Source organism: Camelus ferus, chromosome 36 (assembly GCF_009834535.1).
Source record: "Camelus ferus isolate YT-003-E chromosome 36, BCGSAC_Cfer_1.0, whole genome shotgun sequence".
NCBI classification, from domain to species: Eukaryota; Metazoa; Chordata; class Mammalia; order Artiodactyla; family Camelidae; genus Camelus; species Camelus ferus.
Genome location: NC_045731.1, coordinates 24975938 through 24992264, shown reverse-complemented (window position 1 = coordinate 24992264; position 16327 = coordinate 24975938). Strand labels below are relative to the sequence as shown.

General features: G+C 49.7%; 1 long non-coding RNA gene across 1 annotated transcript; it reads right to left on the bottom strand.

The window, feature by feature from the left end:
• Window positions 1-381: 381 nt before the first annotated feature.
• LOC116661703 lies at window positions 382-13984 on the bottom strand. Its single transcript, XR_004317610.1, has 3 exons — window positions 13896-13984; window positions 4735-4736; window positions 382-391 (listed from the first exon to the last, which is right to left on the bottom strand). It is a non-coding gene; the product is annotated as an uncharacterized LOC116661703 (long non-coding RNA).
• Window positions 13985-16327: the final 2343 nt, after the last annotated feature.

Genomic DNA, 16327 nt, shown 5'->3' with positions numbered 1-16327 from the left:
ACCACAATTCACACAGCTAACTGGGGTTATATGTCTTCTTTTATAGGGGAAAGTTTGCTTATTACCTCCCAGTCCATGAGGAGGCACTCGCTGCTAATTGTCTTTCCAGGACAACCCTCACATTTCCCTGGCAGCCCGCCCTAGGAAACACTAAAAGAATGCAGGTGAAGGGCTTCAAGGGGATCCAGGCTCTTCTGGCCAAAGACATATCATCCCCACTCTCAGCAATCCAAACGAAGCCTGAGTGAGTTGGGGAGGTGAGAATCTGTCCTCCACGCAACTAGCTGTGGTCACTGGTGTTCCATGATAGGGGGAAATCCGCAAGTACCTCCCCGGTCAGTGAGGAGTAATACTCTGTTACTTGGATTTACAGACAAACCAACGCTTTTCCCTGTCAGCCCACCATAGGAAACACTCAGTGTTTGAATGCAAAGGGCTTCTTGGAGACCTCAGGTGTTGCTGACAAGAGAAGGAACCTTCCAACTTTCAGCATTCCGGAACAAATCTGAGTGTGTGTGATATGTGGGGGGCGGCCAATCTGGCAGCAATATTTGGTCAAAGGTGTTCCCTAGTACTGGTAATTCTGCTAAGTACCTCCCTTGTCAATGATGAGGAACAGGCGGATACTTTGATTTCCAATCCTAAACACAATTTTCCCTGACATCCCACTGTAAGAAACACTCTTGGAATGCAAGCGAATGGCTTCTAGAAGATCCAAAGCGCTGCTGACAAAAGATGTAACATCCCAAATCTCTGCACAGCCGAACACGTCTGTGTGTGCATGGGAGGGGATGAGGCACCGCAAAGAAATATCTGTTGTCACAATTGTTCCCTGGAAGGAGGAAGTCCTCAAATTACCTCCTGTGTCCTTGGTGAAGGAGTCAGTGCTCCTTGGGTTTGCAGGCCTTCGACCTAATTACCCTGGCTGCCAGCCGTAAGAAACATTCACTGAAGGCATGCAAAGGGGTTCTAGGGGATCCTAGTCTACCCTGACAAAAGACAGAACCTACCCACATTCAAAATTCTGGAACAGAGCTGAGTGGTTGTGGGATATTGGGAGCCGCCCTCCACGTAGTTATGTGGCGTCACAGGTGTTCCCTGTTAGGGGGTTGTCCTGTAAATACCTCCAGAGTCCTTGGGAGGATCTCATGGATACTTGGCTTTCCAGCTCAACCCCCTCTTTCCCTGGAAGTCTGCGATAGGAATCACCCAAGGAAATCATGCCAACTTCTCGGTGATCCCTGGTGCTGCAGACATAAGATGGATCTTCCCCACACTCAGCATACCGGAACAAGTCTGAGTGTGTTGGGGAGGAGGGAGCCACCCTTCATGCAGTTACATTGGGTCACATTTGTTCCATTTTCTGGGGAAGTTCGCTAAAAACTTCCCATTTGCATGGGAAGCACTCACTGCAACTTGGTTTTCCAGACCATCCCGCACCTTAAACTGGCAGTTTGCACCAGGAAACTTTCAGGAAAGACACGCGAATGGCTTCAAGGATATCCCAGGCACTGGTGAAAGAAGAAGAATCCTCGGCACACTCAGCATTCCGGAACACGTTTGAGTATGTGTAAGAAGTAGCATACCGTGCTCCAAGCAGCTTCCGTGAGACACACGTATTCCCTGGTAAAGTGACATCTGCTAAATACGTCCCTTGTCAATGGGGAGCCACTCATTGCTACTTGGATTTCAAGCTCAACCCCCACATTTCCCAGGCAGCCCGCTCTTTGAAACACTCAGGGAATGCACACAAAGGGCTTCTAAGAAATCCCAGTTGCTCCTGATTGATATCAGATCCTCCACACCCTCAGAAATCAGAAACACACCTAAGTGTGTGGGAGAAGTGGCGAAACACACTCCACTCAACAACCTGGAGTCCCAGGTGTTCCCTGGTAGGGGGAATGTAGGTAAATACCTCCCCTGTCCTTGGGTAGGCTCTTTTACCTACATGGCTCACCAGCCCAACTCCTGCATTTCCCTGGAGTTCACCCTAGGAAACAATCACTGTAATCACATGATGGCTTTCAATGATATTCCAGAGCTGCTGATAGAAGAATTCACCTCTCAACACTCAGCAATTTGGAACAAAGCTGAGTGTGTAGGGGAGGGGTCGAGCCATCATCCAGCAGCCAACTTTGATCACAGGTATTCCCTTGTAGGAGGAACTCCACAAATTATCTCATTGTCCATGTGGAGGCACTCACTGCTACTTGGCTTTCAGGCCCATTCCCCGCATTTTCCTGGCAGCCCGCGCTATGAATCACACAGGGCAGGCACGCAAAAGTCTTCTTGGTTATTCCAGGTGCTGCTTACAGAAGACGGAACTTCCCAACACTCAGAATTCTGGAACACATCTGAGTGTGTGAGAGAGATGGCAAGGTGCATTTCAGGCAGTTCCTAGGGTCAAAGGTGTTCCATGGCCTGGGGGCTTCCACTAATAACATGAAATTTCATGAGGTGGCACGTGCTGCTATTTGGATTTCCAGCACAATCCCCGCATTATCCTGGCAGTCTGCCCTAAGAAACACTCTGGGAATGTACATGAATGGCTTCTGGGAGATCCTAGGCACTCCTGACAGAAGACGGAACCTCCCACACTCAGCATTTGGGAAGAATGCTGAGTCTGTGGGAGAGTGGGAGAGGGTCCCTCCACCCAGCTGCCTGAGGTCACAGGTGTTCCCTTGTCTGGGGAAGACCACTAAATATCTCCCCTGTACATGGGAAGCACTCCCTGCTAATTGGCTAACCAGACCTATCCCCGGCTTTCCCTGGCAGCCAGCCCTCTGAAACACACATGGAAGGCACGCAAAATGCCTCTTGGTTATCCCAGGTGCTGCTGACAGAAGACGAAACTTCCCCACACTCAGAATTCCTGAACACATCTGAGTGTGTGAGAGAGAGGTCATGGCGTACTTTAGGAAGTTACTTAGGGTCACAGGTGTTCCATGGCCTGGGGTGTTCCACTAAATACCTGAAATTATCATGAGATGGCACGCACTTCTATTAGGCTTTCCAGCACAAACCCTGAATTTTCCTGGCAGTCTGCCCTAAGAAACACTCAGGGAATGCACACGAATGGCTTCCAGGAAATCCTAGGCACTCCTGACAGAAGACGGAACATTCCCATACTCAGCTGGAACTCATTTGGAACAATGCTGAGTGCATGGGAGAGTGGGCTAGGTGCCCTCCACATGGTTACCTGAGGTCACAATGTTCCATTTTAGGGGGATTCCACTAATTTCCTCCCCAGTCCATGGGAGACACTTGCAATTATTTGTGTTTCCAGCCCAAACCCAACCTTTTCCTTGCAGCTAGCACAAGGAACCTCTGAGGGAAGACACTCGAAAGACATCTAGGTGATCCCAGGCACTGCTTACAGATCACTGATCCTCCCCACACCCACTATTTGGGCACACATCTGAGTGTGTTTGGGAATGTGTGAGGTGACTCCACGAAGATTACTGAGGTCACAGATGTTCCATTTTAGGGGGAAGCCCACCGTATACCTCCTCTGCCCATTGGGAGACCCTCGCTGCTTCTTGGATTTCAGGCCCAATTCCCTCCTTTCCCTCTAAGCCCGCCCCTGGAAACACTCAGGGAATGCATGCAAAGGGCTTTATTAGATCACAGGCACTGCTGTCAGAAAATGGATCCTCACGAAACTTAGCATTTCTGAACATGTCTGAGTGCATATGGGAGGGGCGAGTCTCCTCCACGCAGCTAATTACGGTCACAATTGTTCCCTGGTAGGAGGATGGCCATTAATTACCTCCCCTGTACTTGGGGAGGAACTCATTGCTACTTGGTTTCCAGCACAACCAATGAATTTCCCTTTCTGCACGCCTTAGGAAACACTCAGAGAAGGCATGAGAAGGGCTTCATGGAGATCCCAGGTTTTGCAGACAGAATACGGATCTGCCCCATACACAGCGTACATGAAACGGTTTGAGTGTGTCGGGGAGTTGGTGAGCCACACTTCATGCAGCAACTTTGGGTCTCAGGTGTTCCTTGGTCGGTGGAATTCCTATAGTTTAATCTCCTGTGCATTTGAAACACTCGAAGTTACTATGTTTCCCAGCCCATCCCGCATCGATCCCTGGCAGCTTGCCCTAGGAAACACTAAGGAATGACACGCTAAGTGCTTCAAGGCATCCCAGGCACTGGTGATAGAAGACAAATCCTCCGCACACTCAGCATTCCGGACATGGCTGAGGTTGGGGAGCAGTTGTGTAGCCGCACTCCACGTAGTTTCCTGTGGACACAGTTATTCCATGTTAGTGGGAGGTATGCTAATTACCTCCCCTTTCCATGAGGTGGCACTCGCTGCTACTTGTCTTTCCAGGAAAACCCACATTTCCCTGGCAGCTCGCCCTTTGAAACACTCAGGAATTGCAAGCGAATGGCTTCTAGGAGATCCCAGGATCTACTGACAGATGACGGAACCTCCTCACAATCAGGAATCCGGAACATGGCTGAGTGTGTGGGGGATGGGGTGAGGTGCCCTCCACTCAGCAAACTTAGGTCACAGTTGTTATGTGGTAGGGTTATTCCGCTAATTACCTCCCCGTCCATGTGGAGAGGCAAGCTTTTACTTGGATTTCCAGGGCAACTACTGCCTTTCTTTTGCTGCACACCCTACGAAACTCAGAGGGAAAGCAGGAGAATGTTTTATAGGAGAATCGAGGTGCTGCTAATGGAAGACGGAACCTCCCCACTCTCAGCATTCCAGAACACGACTCAGAGTGAGCATGAGTTGGGGCGATTCCCAACATGCAGGTACCTGAAGTCACATTGTTAACTGTTATGGGGATGTCCATTAATTACCTCCTCTGTCTGTGGGGAGGCACTTGCTTCTACTTGGATTTCCTGTCGAAACCCCATCTTCCCTGGCAGCCCGCCCTACAAAACTTTCAGTGTGGGAACGCAAAATACTTCGAGATAATCCCAGGCCCTGCTGAGAGAAGATGGATCCTACCCACACTAGCATTCCGTGACATGTTAGATTGTGTGGGGGATGTGCAATAACACCCTCCACCCAGCATCCTGGGGTCACAAGTGCTCCCTGCTTGGGGGAAATCCTTTAATAACCTCTCTTTGCATGGGATTCACTCACTTATACTTAGCTTTCGAGAACAACCCTTGCCTTTCCTGGCAGCCCTCCTTAGGAATCACTCAAAGAAAATACTTCAAGAGCTTATATGAGATCCCAGTCCTTGCTGACCGAAGATGGAATCTCCCCACATTCAGCATTCTGGAACTCATCTGAGTGTGTGAGGGAAGTGGGGAGCAGACATCCACGCAGCTACCTTGGTTCTCAGGTGTTTCCTATTATGGGTAAGTCTTCAAAATAACTCTGCCATCAACGGGGTGGAAAAGAATGTTACTTGGATTTCCAGCCCAACCCCCTACTTTCCCTGGAAGTCCACCTTATGAAACATTCTGGGAAGCAGTCAATGTCTATTAGGGGATACCAGGCGCTGCTTACAAAAGACACAACCTCCACACACTCAGCATTCCACAACATGTCTGAGTGTGTTTGGGAAATGTGGAGCCAGAATTTACACAGATACATGGTGTTATAAGTGTTCCCTTGTAGGGGGAATTTCGCTTACTACCTCCCCTTTCCATGGGGAGGCACTCAATGCTAATTGATTTACCAACACAACCCTTGCATTTCCCTTGTTGCCTGCCCTAGGAAAGATTCAAAGAATGCATGTGAATGGCTTATAGGGGATCACAGGCGCTTCTGGTCATTAATTTATCCTCCCCACTCTCAGCTATCCAGAACAAGGCTGACTGAGTTTGGGAGGTTGAAATCCACCCTCCACGCAGCTAGATGGTGTCACAGGTGTTCCATGTTAGGGGGAAATCCGCTAATACCTCCCCTGTCAATGAGGAGGAACATGATGATACTTGAATTTCCAGGCAAACCAACTCTGTTCCCTGTCATCCCACTCTAGGAAACACTCAGTGTTTGAACACAAAAGGCTGTTTGGAGACCCCAGACATTGCTGACAAGACACGGAACCTCCTAACACTCAGCACTCTGGAGCAAATCTGATTGTGTGTTATAGGTGTGGATCAGCCAACCTGGCAGCAATATTTGGTGACAGGTGTTCCCTAGTACTGGTAATTTTGCTAAATACCTCCGTTGTCAATGTAGAATTACAGGCGGATACTTGGATTTCCAAGCCAACTCCCAATTTTCCCTGGCATCCCGCCCTAGAAATACTCAGGAAATGCACGCGAATGGCTCCTAGGAGATCCCATGCACTGCTGACCAAAGACGGAACCTCCCAAATCTCAGGAAACGGGAACAAATCTGAGTGTGCAGGGGAGGGAGCGAGGCGCCTCCAAATACCTGGGGTCACAATTGTTCCCTGATACATGGCGTCACAGGTGTTCCCTGTTAGGTTGTTGTCCGATAAATACCTCCAGAATACTTGGGAAGAACTCGTGGATACTTGTCTTTCCAGCTAAACCCCCTCCTTTCCCTGGAAGTCTGTGCCAGTTATCACCCAGGGAAATTATGCAAATGGCTTCTTGGTGATCTCTGGCACTGCAGACATAAGATGGATCCTCCCCACACTCAGCATATGGGAACAAATATGAGTGTGTTGGGGATGAGGGGAGCCACCATTCATGCAGTTACCTGGGGTCAAATATGTTCCCTGGTCAGGGGAAGTTCGTTAATAACTTCCCATTAGCATGGGAAGCACTCACTGCCACTTGAGTTTCCAGCCCATACCGCACCTTAATTTTGCAGCTAGCACTAGGATACACACAGGGAAGACCCGCAATCGGCTTCAAGGATATAACAGGAACTGGTGAAAGAAGACGAATCCTCAGAACACTCAGCATTCAGGAACATGTCTGAGTGTGTGGAAGAGGTGGCATTCTGTGCTCTGCGCAGATTCCAGGGGACACACGCATTACCTGGAAGTGGGAGTCCACTAAATACCTCCCTTGTCAATGGGGAGCCACTCAGTGCTACTTGGATTTCAAGCTCAACCCCCACATTTCCCAGGCAGCCCGCCCTTTGAAACACTCAGTGAATGCACATGAAGGGCTTCTAAGAGATCCCAGGCGCTCCTGACTGATGTCAGAATCTCCCCTACTGAGCATTCTGAAACATGACTGAGTGTGTGGAGGAGGTGGCGAACCACACTCCACTCAAATATGTGGGATCACAGGTGTTCCCTGGTAGGGGGAATGTAGGTAATTACCTCCCCTGTACATGGTGAGGCATTCGCTTCTACTTAGCTCACCAGCACAACCCACGTATTTCCCTAAGCCTACCCCGGGAAACACTTAAAGTAATCATGCAAAGGGCTTCTTGGAGATCCCAGGCACTGCAGACAGAATAAGGATCTACCCCATACTCAGCATACAAGAAAATATTTGAGTGTGTGAGGGAGTTGGTGAGCCACTCTTCTTGCAGCTACCTGGGGTCTCAGGTGTTCCCTGGTCAGTGGAATTCCTCAAATTACCTCACCTTTGCATGTGAAGCACTCGCTGTTACTTGGCTTTCCATTCATTCCCGCATATTTCCCTGGTTGCTTGCCCTAGGAAACTCTCAGGTAAGACATGAACAGGGCTTTAAGGAGATCCCAGGCACTGGTGACAGAAGACGAAACTTCTACACACTCAGCATTCCGGAACATGGCTGATGTTGGGGAGTATAAGTGGAGCTGCACTCCATGCAGCTTCCTGCAGCCACAGGTGTTCCCTGGTGCAGGGAGGTCCACTAATTCCCTCCACTGTCCATGAGGTGGCACTCACTGCTACTAGACTTTCCAAAAAACCCCGCATTTCCCTGGCAGCTCACCCTTTAATAGACTCAGGAAATGAAAGTTAAGGGCTTCTAGGTGATCCCAGGAACTAAAGACAGAAGACTGAAACTCCCCTAAATCAGCACTCGGGAACATGACTGAGTGTGTAGGGGATGGGCGTCATGACCTCCACACAGCAAACTAAGGTCAAAGGTGTTACCTTGTAGGGCTATTCCTCTAATTACCTACCCTGTCCATGCGGGAGAAAAGCTGTTACTTGGCTTTCCAGCCCAACCCTTGACTTTATTTGCAGCATGCCCTAAGAAACACTTAGGGAAGGCACGAGAAAATTTTCTAGGAGAAACCAGGAGCTGCTTATAGAAGACGGGTCCTCCTCACACTCAGCATTCCAGAACACAACTGAGTGTTTGTGTGTAATGGGATGCCGCTCACCATGCAGGTACTTGAATTAACAGTGTTAACTGTTAGGGGGAAGTCCATTAATTACATCCCCTGTTCATGGGGAGGCACTCACTCCTACTTGGCTCACCAGCCGAACCCCCGCATTTCCCTGCAGCCCACCCTAGAAAAACACACAGTAATCAAGTGAAGGGCTTCTGGGATATTCCAGGCACTGCTGATAAGAAACCTCACCTACCCACACTCAGCAATGTGGAACAAGTCTGAGTGTGTGAGGGAAGAGTTGGGACAGCCTCCAGCAGCTCACTTTGATCACATGTGTTCCCTTGTAGGAGGAACTCCGCTAGTTATCTCATTGTCCTTGGGGAGGCACTTGCTGCTACTTGGCTTTCCAGCACATGCCCCGCATTTTCCTGTCAGCCCACGCTAAGAAACACACAGGGAAGGCATGTGAATGGCTTCTAGGTGATCCTAGGTGCTGCTGACCGAAAACGGAAACTCCCCACACTCAGTATTCTTTAATAAGTCTGAGTGTTTCAGGTAGAGGCCGTGCCACAATCCATGCAGCTACCTGAGATCACAGATATTCCCTGGTCTGGGGAATTCCACTAAATACCTCCCCTGTCCATGGGGAGGCACTCACTACTAATTTGCTCACCAGCCCAATCCACGTCTTTCCCTGGCAGCCAGCCCTCTAAAACATACAGGGAAGGCACGCAAAAGACTTTTTGGTTATCCCAGGTGCTGCTGACAGAAGACGGAACTTCCCCACACTCAGAATTCCAGAACACATCTGAGTGTGTGAGAGAAAGGGTGAGGCGCCCTCCAGGAAGATACCTAGGGTCAAGGGTGTTTCATGGCAGGGGTTTGTCCGCTAAATACCTGAAATTATCATTCGGAGACACGCGCTACTACTTGGCCTACCAGAACAAACCCTGCATTTTCCTGGCATTCTGACCTACGAAACAGTCAGAGAATACACACGAAGTGCTTCCAGGAGATCCCAGGCACTCCTGACAGAAAATGGGACCGCCCACACTCAGCATTCTGGAACACATTTGAGTGTGTGAGGGAGTTGGGGAGCAGACAACCACGCAGCTACCTTGGTTCACAGGTGTTTCCTTGTATGGTTATTCCACAAGGTAATTCCACATTTATTGGGGGAAGAACAGGAGGCTACTTGAATTTCCAGCCCAACCCTCACTTTTCCCTGGAAGAGTGCCCTAGGAAACATTCAGGGAAAGCACACAATGGCTATTAGGGGATGGCAAGCGCTGCTTACAAAAGACAGGACCTCCCCACACTCAGCATTCCAGAACATATCTGAGTGAGTTCCGGATGAAGGGAGTCACAATTCACGAAGCTACATGAGGTTATAAGTGTTTCCTTGTAGGGGTAATTTCGCTTATTACCACCATATTCCATGGGGAGGCACTCGCTGCTACTTGATTTTCCACCCAACCCTCACATTTCCCTTGGAAGCACGCCCTAGGAATCACTCAAAAAATGCAGGCAAAGGGCTTCTAAGGGATCCAAGGTGCTTCTAGTAAAAGACTTATCCTCACCACTCTCACCAATCCGGAACATATCTGAGTGAGATCGGGATGTGGGAAGCCACCCTACACGCAGCTAGCTGGGGTCACAGGTGTTCCATTGAAGGGGAACTCTGCTAATAACTCTCCTGTCAATGAGGAAGAACATGCTGCTCCTTGGATTTCCAGGGAAACAAACGCTTTTCCCTGTCACCCCACACTTGGAATCACTCAGTGTTTGAACACAAATGGCTACTTGGTGACCCCAGTTGTTGCTGACAAGAGATGGATCATCCCAACACTCAGCATTCTGAAACACTTCAGAATGCATGTGATAGGTGAGGAACTGCCAACCTTGCAGCTATATTTGGTCACAGTTGTTCCCTAGCACTTGTAATTCTGCTATATACCTCCCTTGTCAAAGTTGAGAAACAGGTGGAAACTTGGATTTCCAAACTAACTCCCACTTTTCCTTGGCAACCATCCCAGGAAGACACTCAGGGAATGCACACAAATGGCTCCTAGGATATCCCATTCGCTGATGACAAAAGACAGAACCTCCCAAATCTCAGCACACCGGAACATGTCTGAGTGTTTGGGGGAGTGTGCGAGGCACCTCCAGATAAATACCAGGGGTCTCAATTGTTCCCTTGTAGGAGTAAGTCCCCTAATTAACTCCCCAGTCCTTGGGGAAGGATTTGGTTCTCCCTGGGTTTGCAGCCCAATGACATAATTTACCTGGATGCCAGCCATAAGAAACACTCGGTGAAGGCCAGTGAATGGCTTCTTCTGTAACCCAGGCTTTGCAGACAGAAGACGGAACCTCCCCACAATCACAATTCTGGAACATGTCTGAGTATGTGGGGGTACATGGAGCCACCCTCAACACAGGTATTTAGCATCAAAGGTGTTCCATCTCGGGGGTTGGCATGGAAATACTTCCAAGTTCCTAAGGGAGGAAATCACAGATAATTGGATTTCCAGGTAAACCCCCTCCTTTCCCTGGAAGTCTACACTATTTATCACCCAGGGAAATCACGTAAATGGCTTCTTGGTGATCCCTGGTGCTGCAGACATAAGATGGATCCTCCCCACACTCAGTGTACTGGAACAAGTCTGAGTGTGTTGGGGAGGTGGGGGGACACCATTCATGCAGTTACCTGGGGTCACAGGTGTTCCCTGGTCTGGGGAAGTTAGCAAATTACTTCCCATTTGCATGGGAGGCACTCACAGCTACCTAGGTATCCAGCCTATCCCGCACCTTTATCTGGCAGCTAGCACTAGGAAACACTGAGGGAAGACACTCAAACGGCTTCAAGGATATCCCAGACACTGGTGAAAGAAGACGAATCCTCGGCACACTCAGCATTCTGGAACACATCTGAGTGCGTGGAAGAGGTGACATTCCGCGCTCCACTCAGCTACCTGGGGACACAGGTATTCCCTGGTAAAGGGAATCCGCTAAATACCTCCCTTTTCAATGGGGTGCTACTCATTACTACTTGGATTTCAAGCTCAACGCCCACATTTCCCAGGCAGCCCGACCATTGAAACACTCATGGAATGTACACGAATGGCTTCTAAGAGATCCCAGGTGCTCGTGACTGATGTCGGAATCTCCCCACACTCAGCATTCAGAAACATATCAAAGTGTGTGGCAGAGGTGGTGAACTTCAATGCTCTCAATTAACTGGGGTCACAGGTGTTCCCTGGTAGGGTGAATATAGGTAATTAACTCCCCTGTCCATAGGGAGGCACTCACTTCTTATTGGCTCACAAGCCAAACACCCACATTTCCCTGGATCCCGCCCGAGGATACACTCACGATAATCATGCGATGGGCTTCTAGGTTATTCCAGCCGCTGCTGATAGAAAACCTCACCATCCGCTACTCAGCAATGCGGAAAAAATCTGTGTGTGAGGGGGAGGAGCGAGCCACACTCCAGGGTCTAACTGGGATTAGAGGTGTTCCCTTGTAGGAGGAACTCCACTAATTATCTCATTGTCCATGGGGAGGCATTCATGGCTACTAGGCTTTCCAGCCAATTTCCCGCATTTTCCTGGCAGCTCGTGCTAAGAAACCCACAGGGAAGGTACGCAAATGGCTTCTTGTTGACCCCAGGTTCTGCTGACAGAAGATGGAACATCCCCACACTCAGAATTCTGGAACAAATCTGAGTGTGTGAGAGAAAGTGCAATGCACACTTCAGGGAGATACCTAGGGTCACAGGTGTTCCATGGCAGGGGTTTGCCCACAAAATACCTGAAATTATCATTAGGAGGCATGCACTGACACTTGGCTTTCCAGCACAATCCCAGCATTTTCCAGGCATTCTGCCCTAAGAAACACTCAGGGAATGCACACGAATTTCTTCCAAGAGATCCCAGGCACTTATGCCAGAAGACTGATCCTCCCCACACTCAGCATTTGGGAACATTGATGAGTTGTGTGAGAGTGGGTGAGGTGCCTTCCACACAACTACCTGAGGTCACAGATGTTCCATGGTAGGGGGATTCCACTAAATTCTTCCCCAGTCCATGGGGAGACACTCATTATTCTTGAGTTTCCAGCCGAAACCCAGCTTTTCCCTTGCAGACCCCACTAGGAAACTCTGAGGGAAGTCATGCGAAAGACATCTAGGAGATCCCAGGCGCTGCTTAAAGAAGACTGAACCTCCCCAAACTCAGTATTCGGGAACAAGTGTGAGTATGTGGGGGAGGGTGTGAGGTGAATCCGCGAAGCAACCTGAGGTCACAGATGTTCCCTTGTAGGGGGAATACCACTGAATACCACCTCTGTCCATTGGGATGAATTCGATCCTACTTGGATTTCAGGCCCAACTCCCACATTTCCCGGTCAGCCCACCCCAGGAAACACTCAGGGAATGCACGTGAAGGGCTTATAGCAGTTCCAAGGTGCAGATATCAGAAGACGGAACCTCACAAAACTTACCATTCCTGACCAATTCTGAGTGCCTATGGGAGGGAAGAGTCATGTCCATGCAGCTACTTGGGGTCACAACTGTTTCCTGTTAGGAGGATGTCCGTTAATTACCTCCCATGTGCTTGGGGAGGAACTCGGTGCTACTTGGGTTTCCAGACAAACCACCGAATTCCCTGTCTGCACGCCCTATGAAACACTCAGGGAAGGCACGTGAAGGGCTTCTTAGGGATCCCAGGTGCTGCAGACAGAATACGGATCTGCCCCATACTCAGTGTACAGGAAAAATTTTGAGCGTGTGGGGGAGATGGTGAGCCGCCCTTCATGTGGCTACCTGGGGTGTCAGGTTTTCCCTAGTGGATGGAATTCCTCTAATTACCTCGCATGTGCAAGTGAATCAGTCGTTGTTACTTGGCTCTCCAGCCCAATCCGCATCTTTCCCTGGCAGCTTGCCCTAGGAATCTCTCAGGGAAGACATGCCAAGGGTTTTAAGGGGATCCCAGGTACTGGTGACAGAAGACGAAACCTCCGCACACTCAGAATTCCGGAACATGGCTGAGGTTGCAGAGTAGGTGGGGAGCCTCACTCCAAGCAGCTTCCTGGGGACACAGGTATTCCCTGGTAGGGGGAGGTCTGCTAATTACCTCCCCTGTCCATGAGGTGACACTCCCTGCTATTTGGCTTCCCAGGAAATCCTGCATTACCATGGCAGCTTGCCTTTTGAAACACACAGGAAATGTAAGCAAAGGGCTTCTAGGAGTTCCCAGGAGCTACTGACAGAAGAAGGAAACTCCCCACAATCAGCAATCTTGAACATGGCTGAGTGTGTGGGGATGGGGACGAGGTGCCTTCCACGCAGCAAACTTAGGTCACAGGTGTTCCCTGGTAGGTGTATTCCACTAATAACCTCACCTGTCCATGCCGAGAGACAAGCAGTTACTTGGCTTTCCAGACAAGCCCCTGCCTTTCCTTTGCAGCACGCCCTAGGAAACACTCAGGGAAGGCATGAGAAAGTTTTCTAGGAGAACACAGGAGCTGCTTATAGAAGACGGGACCTCCCCACACTCAGCATTCCAGAACACGTCTGAGTGTGTGGCTGAGGTGGGATGTCGTCCACCATGCAGGTAACTGAGGTCACAGTGTTAACTGTTAGGGGGAAGTCTGTTAATTTCCTCCCCTGTATGTGGGGAGGCACTCACTTCTACTTGGATTTCTAGTCCAAACCCCGACTTCCCTGGCAGCCCGTCCTAGGAAACTCTCAGGGAGGGCACGCAAAGTGCCTGTAGGTAATCCCAGTCCCTGCGGTGAGAAGACGGAACCTCCCCTAACTAGCATTCTGGAACATGTTTGAGTCTGTGGGGGAGGTGGTGTAGCGCCCTCTACGCAGCAACCTGGGGACACAAGTGTTCCCTGCTTGAGGGAAATCCTCTAATTACCTCTATTGGCATGGGATGCACTCACTGATACTTGGCTTTTGAGCCCAAACCTTGCCCTTCTTGGCAGCCCCCTCAAGGAATCACTCAAAGAAAATACATAAAGTGCTTATAGGAGATCCCAGTCCTTGCTGACAGAAGATGAAACCTCCCCACACTCAGCATTCTGGAACAAATCTGAGTGTGTGAGTGAGGTGGGAACAGACATCCATAAAGCTACATTGGTTCAAAGGTTTTACCTTGTTCGGGTAATTCCGCAAAATAACTCCGTCGTCAATGGGGAGGAACAGGACGCTACTTGGATTTCCTTCCGAACAACCACCGTGCCCTGGAAGCCCACCCTAGGAAACATTCTGGGAATGCAGGCAATGGCTATTAGGGGATGCCAGTGGCTGCTTACAAAAGACACAACCTCCCAACACTCATCATTCCAGAACACGTCTGAGTGTGTTTGGGATTTGGGGGACCATGATACATGCAGCTTCCTGGGGTTATATATCTTCCTTTATAGGGGGAAGTTTGCTTATTACCTCCCTAGTCCATGGGGAGGCACTCGATGGTTCTTGTTTTTCCAGCCCAACCATCGCATTTCCATGGCAGCCCACCCTAGGAACACTCAAAGAAGACAGGCGAAGGGCTTCTAAGGGATCCAGGCGCTTTTGGCCAAAGACATATCATCCCCACTTTCAGCTATCCGGAACAAGCCCGAGTGATTTGCGGAGGTGGGAACCCATATGCTACGCAGCTAGCTGGGGTCTGAGGTGTTCCATGGAAGGGGGAAATCCACTAATATATCCCCTGTCAATGAGGAGGAATACGTTGTTACTTGGCTTTACAGACAAACCAACGCTTCTCCCTGTCAGCCCACCCTAAGAAACACTCAGTGTTTGAATGCAAAGGGCTTCTTGGAGACCCCAGACATTGCTGTCAAGAAATGTAACCTTCCAACTCTCAGCATTCCGGAACAAATCTGAGTGTGTGTGATATGGAGTGGCCAAACTGGCAGCAATATTTGGTCACAGGTGTTCCCTAGTACTGGTAATTCTACTAAATACCTCCCTTTTCAATGATGAGGAACAGGCGGATTCTTGTATTTCCAATCCAACCCCCACTTTTCCCTGGCATCCCGGCCTAAGAAACACTAAGGGTATGAAAGTGAATGGTGGCTAGGTGATCCCACGCGCTGCTGAAATAAGACGGAACATCCCAAATCTCAGCACAGCGGAACACGTCTGTGAGTGCAGGGGAGGGGATGAGGCACTTCAAAGAAATAACTGGCGTCATATTTGTTCACTGGAAGTAGGAAATACTCTTATTATTTCCACTGTCCTTGGCAAAGGACTAGGTGCTCCTTGGGTTTGCAGCACTTCGACAAAATTTCCCTGGCTGCCACCCATAAGAAACACTGACTGAAGGCAAGCAAAGGGCTTCTAGGGGATCCCAGTCTCTCCTGACAGAAGTTGGAACCTCCCTACAGACACAATTCCGGAACAGAGCTGAGTGTGTGTAGGATATTGTGCGCTGCACTCCACGCAGTTACGTGGCCTCACAGGTGTTCCCTGTTAGGGGGTTTTCTGGTAAATACCTCCAGAGTCCTTGGAAGGATCTCACAGATATTTGGATTTCCAGCTCAACCCCCTCCTTTCTCTGGAAGTCTACACTTGGTATCAACCACGGAAAACACAAGAACGGCTTCTCAGTGATCCCTGGCACTGCAGACATAAGATGGATCCTTCCTAAAATCAGCATACCGGAACAAGTCTGAGTGTGTTGCACAGGAGGGAGCCACACTTCATGCAGTTACCTGGGGTCACAGGTGTTCCGTGGTCTGGGAAAGTTTGCTAATTACTTCCCATTTGCATGGGAGGCACTCATTGCTACTTGGGTTTCCAGCCGATCCTGCAGCTTATCCTGGCAACTAGCACTAGGAAACCCTCAGGGAAGACATGCAAACGGCTTCAAGGATATCCCAGGCACTGGTGAAAAAGACGAATCCTCGGCACACTCAGCATTCTGGAACACGTCTCATTGTGAGGAAGAGGTGGTATCCCGCGCTCCAAGCAGCTTCCTGGTGACACATGTATTCCCTGGTAAGGAGACATCGGCTAAATAACTCCCTAGTCAATGTGGAGCCACTCAGTGATACTTGGATTTCAAGCTCAACCCCTGCATTTCCCAGGCAGCCCGCTCTTTGAAACACTCAGGGAATGCACACAAAGGGCTTCTAAG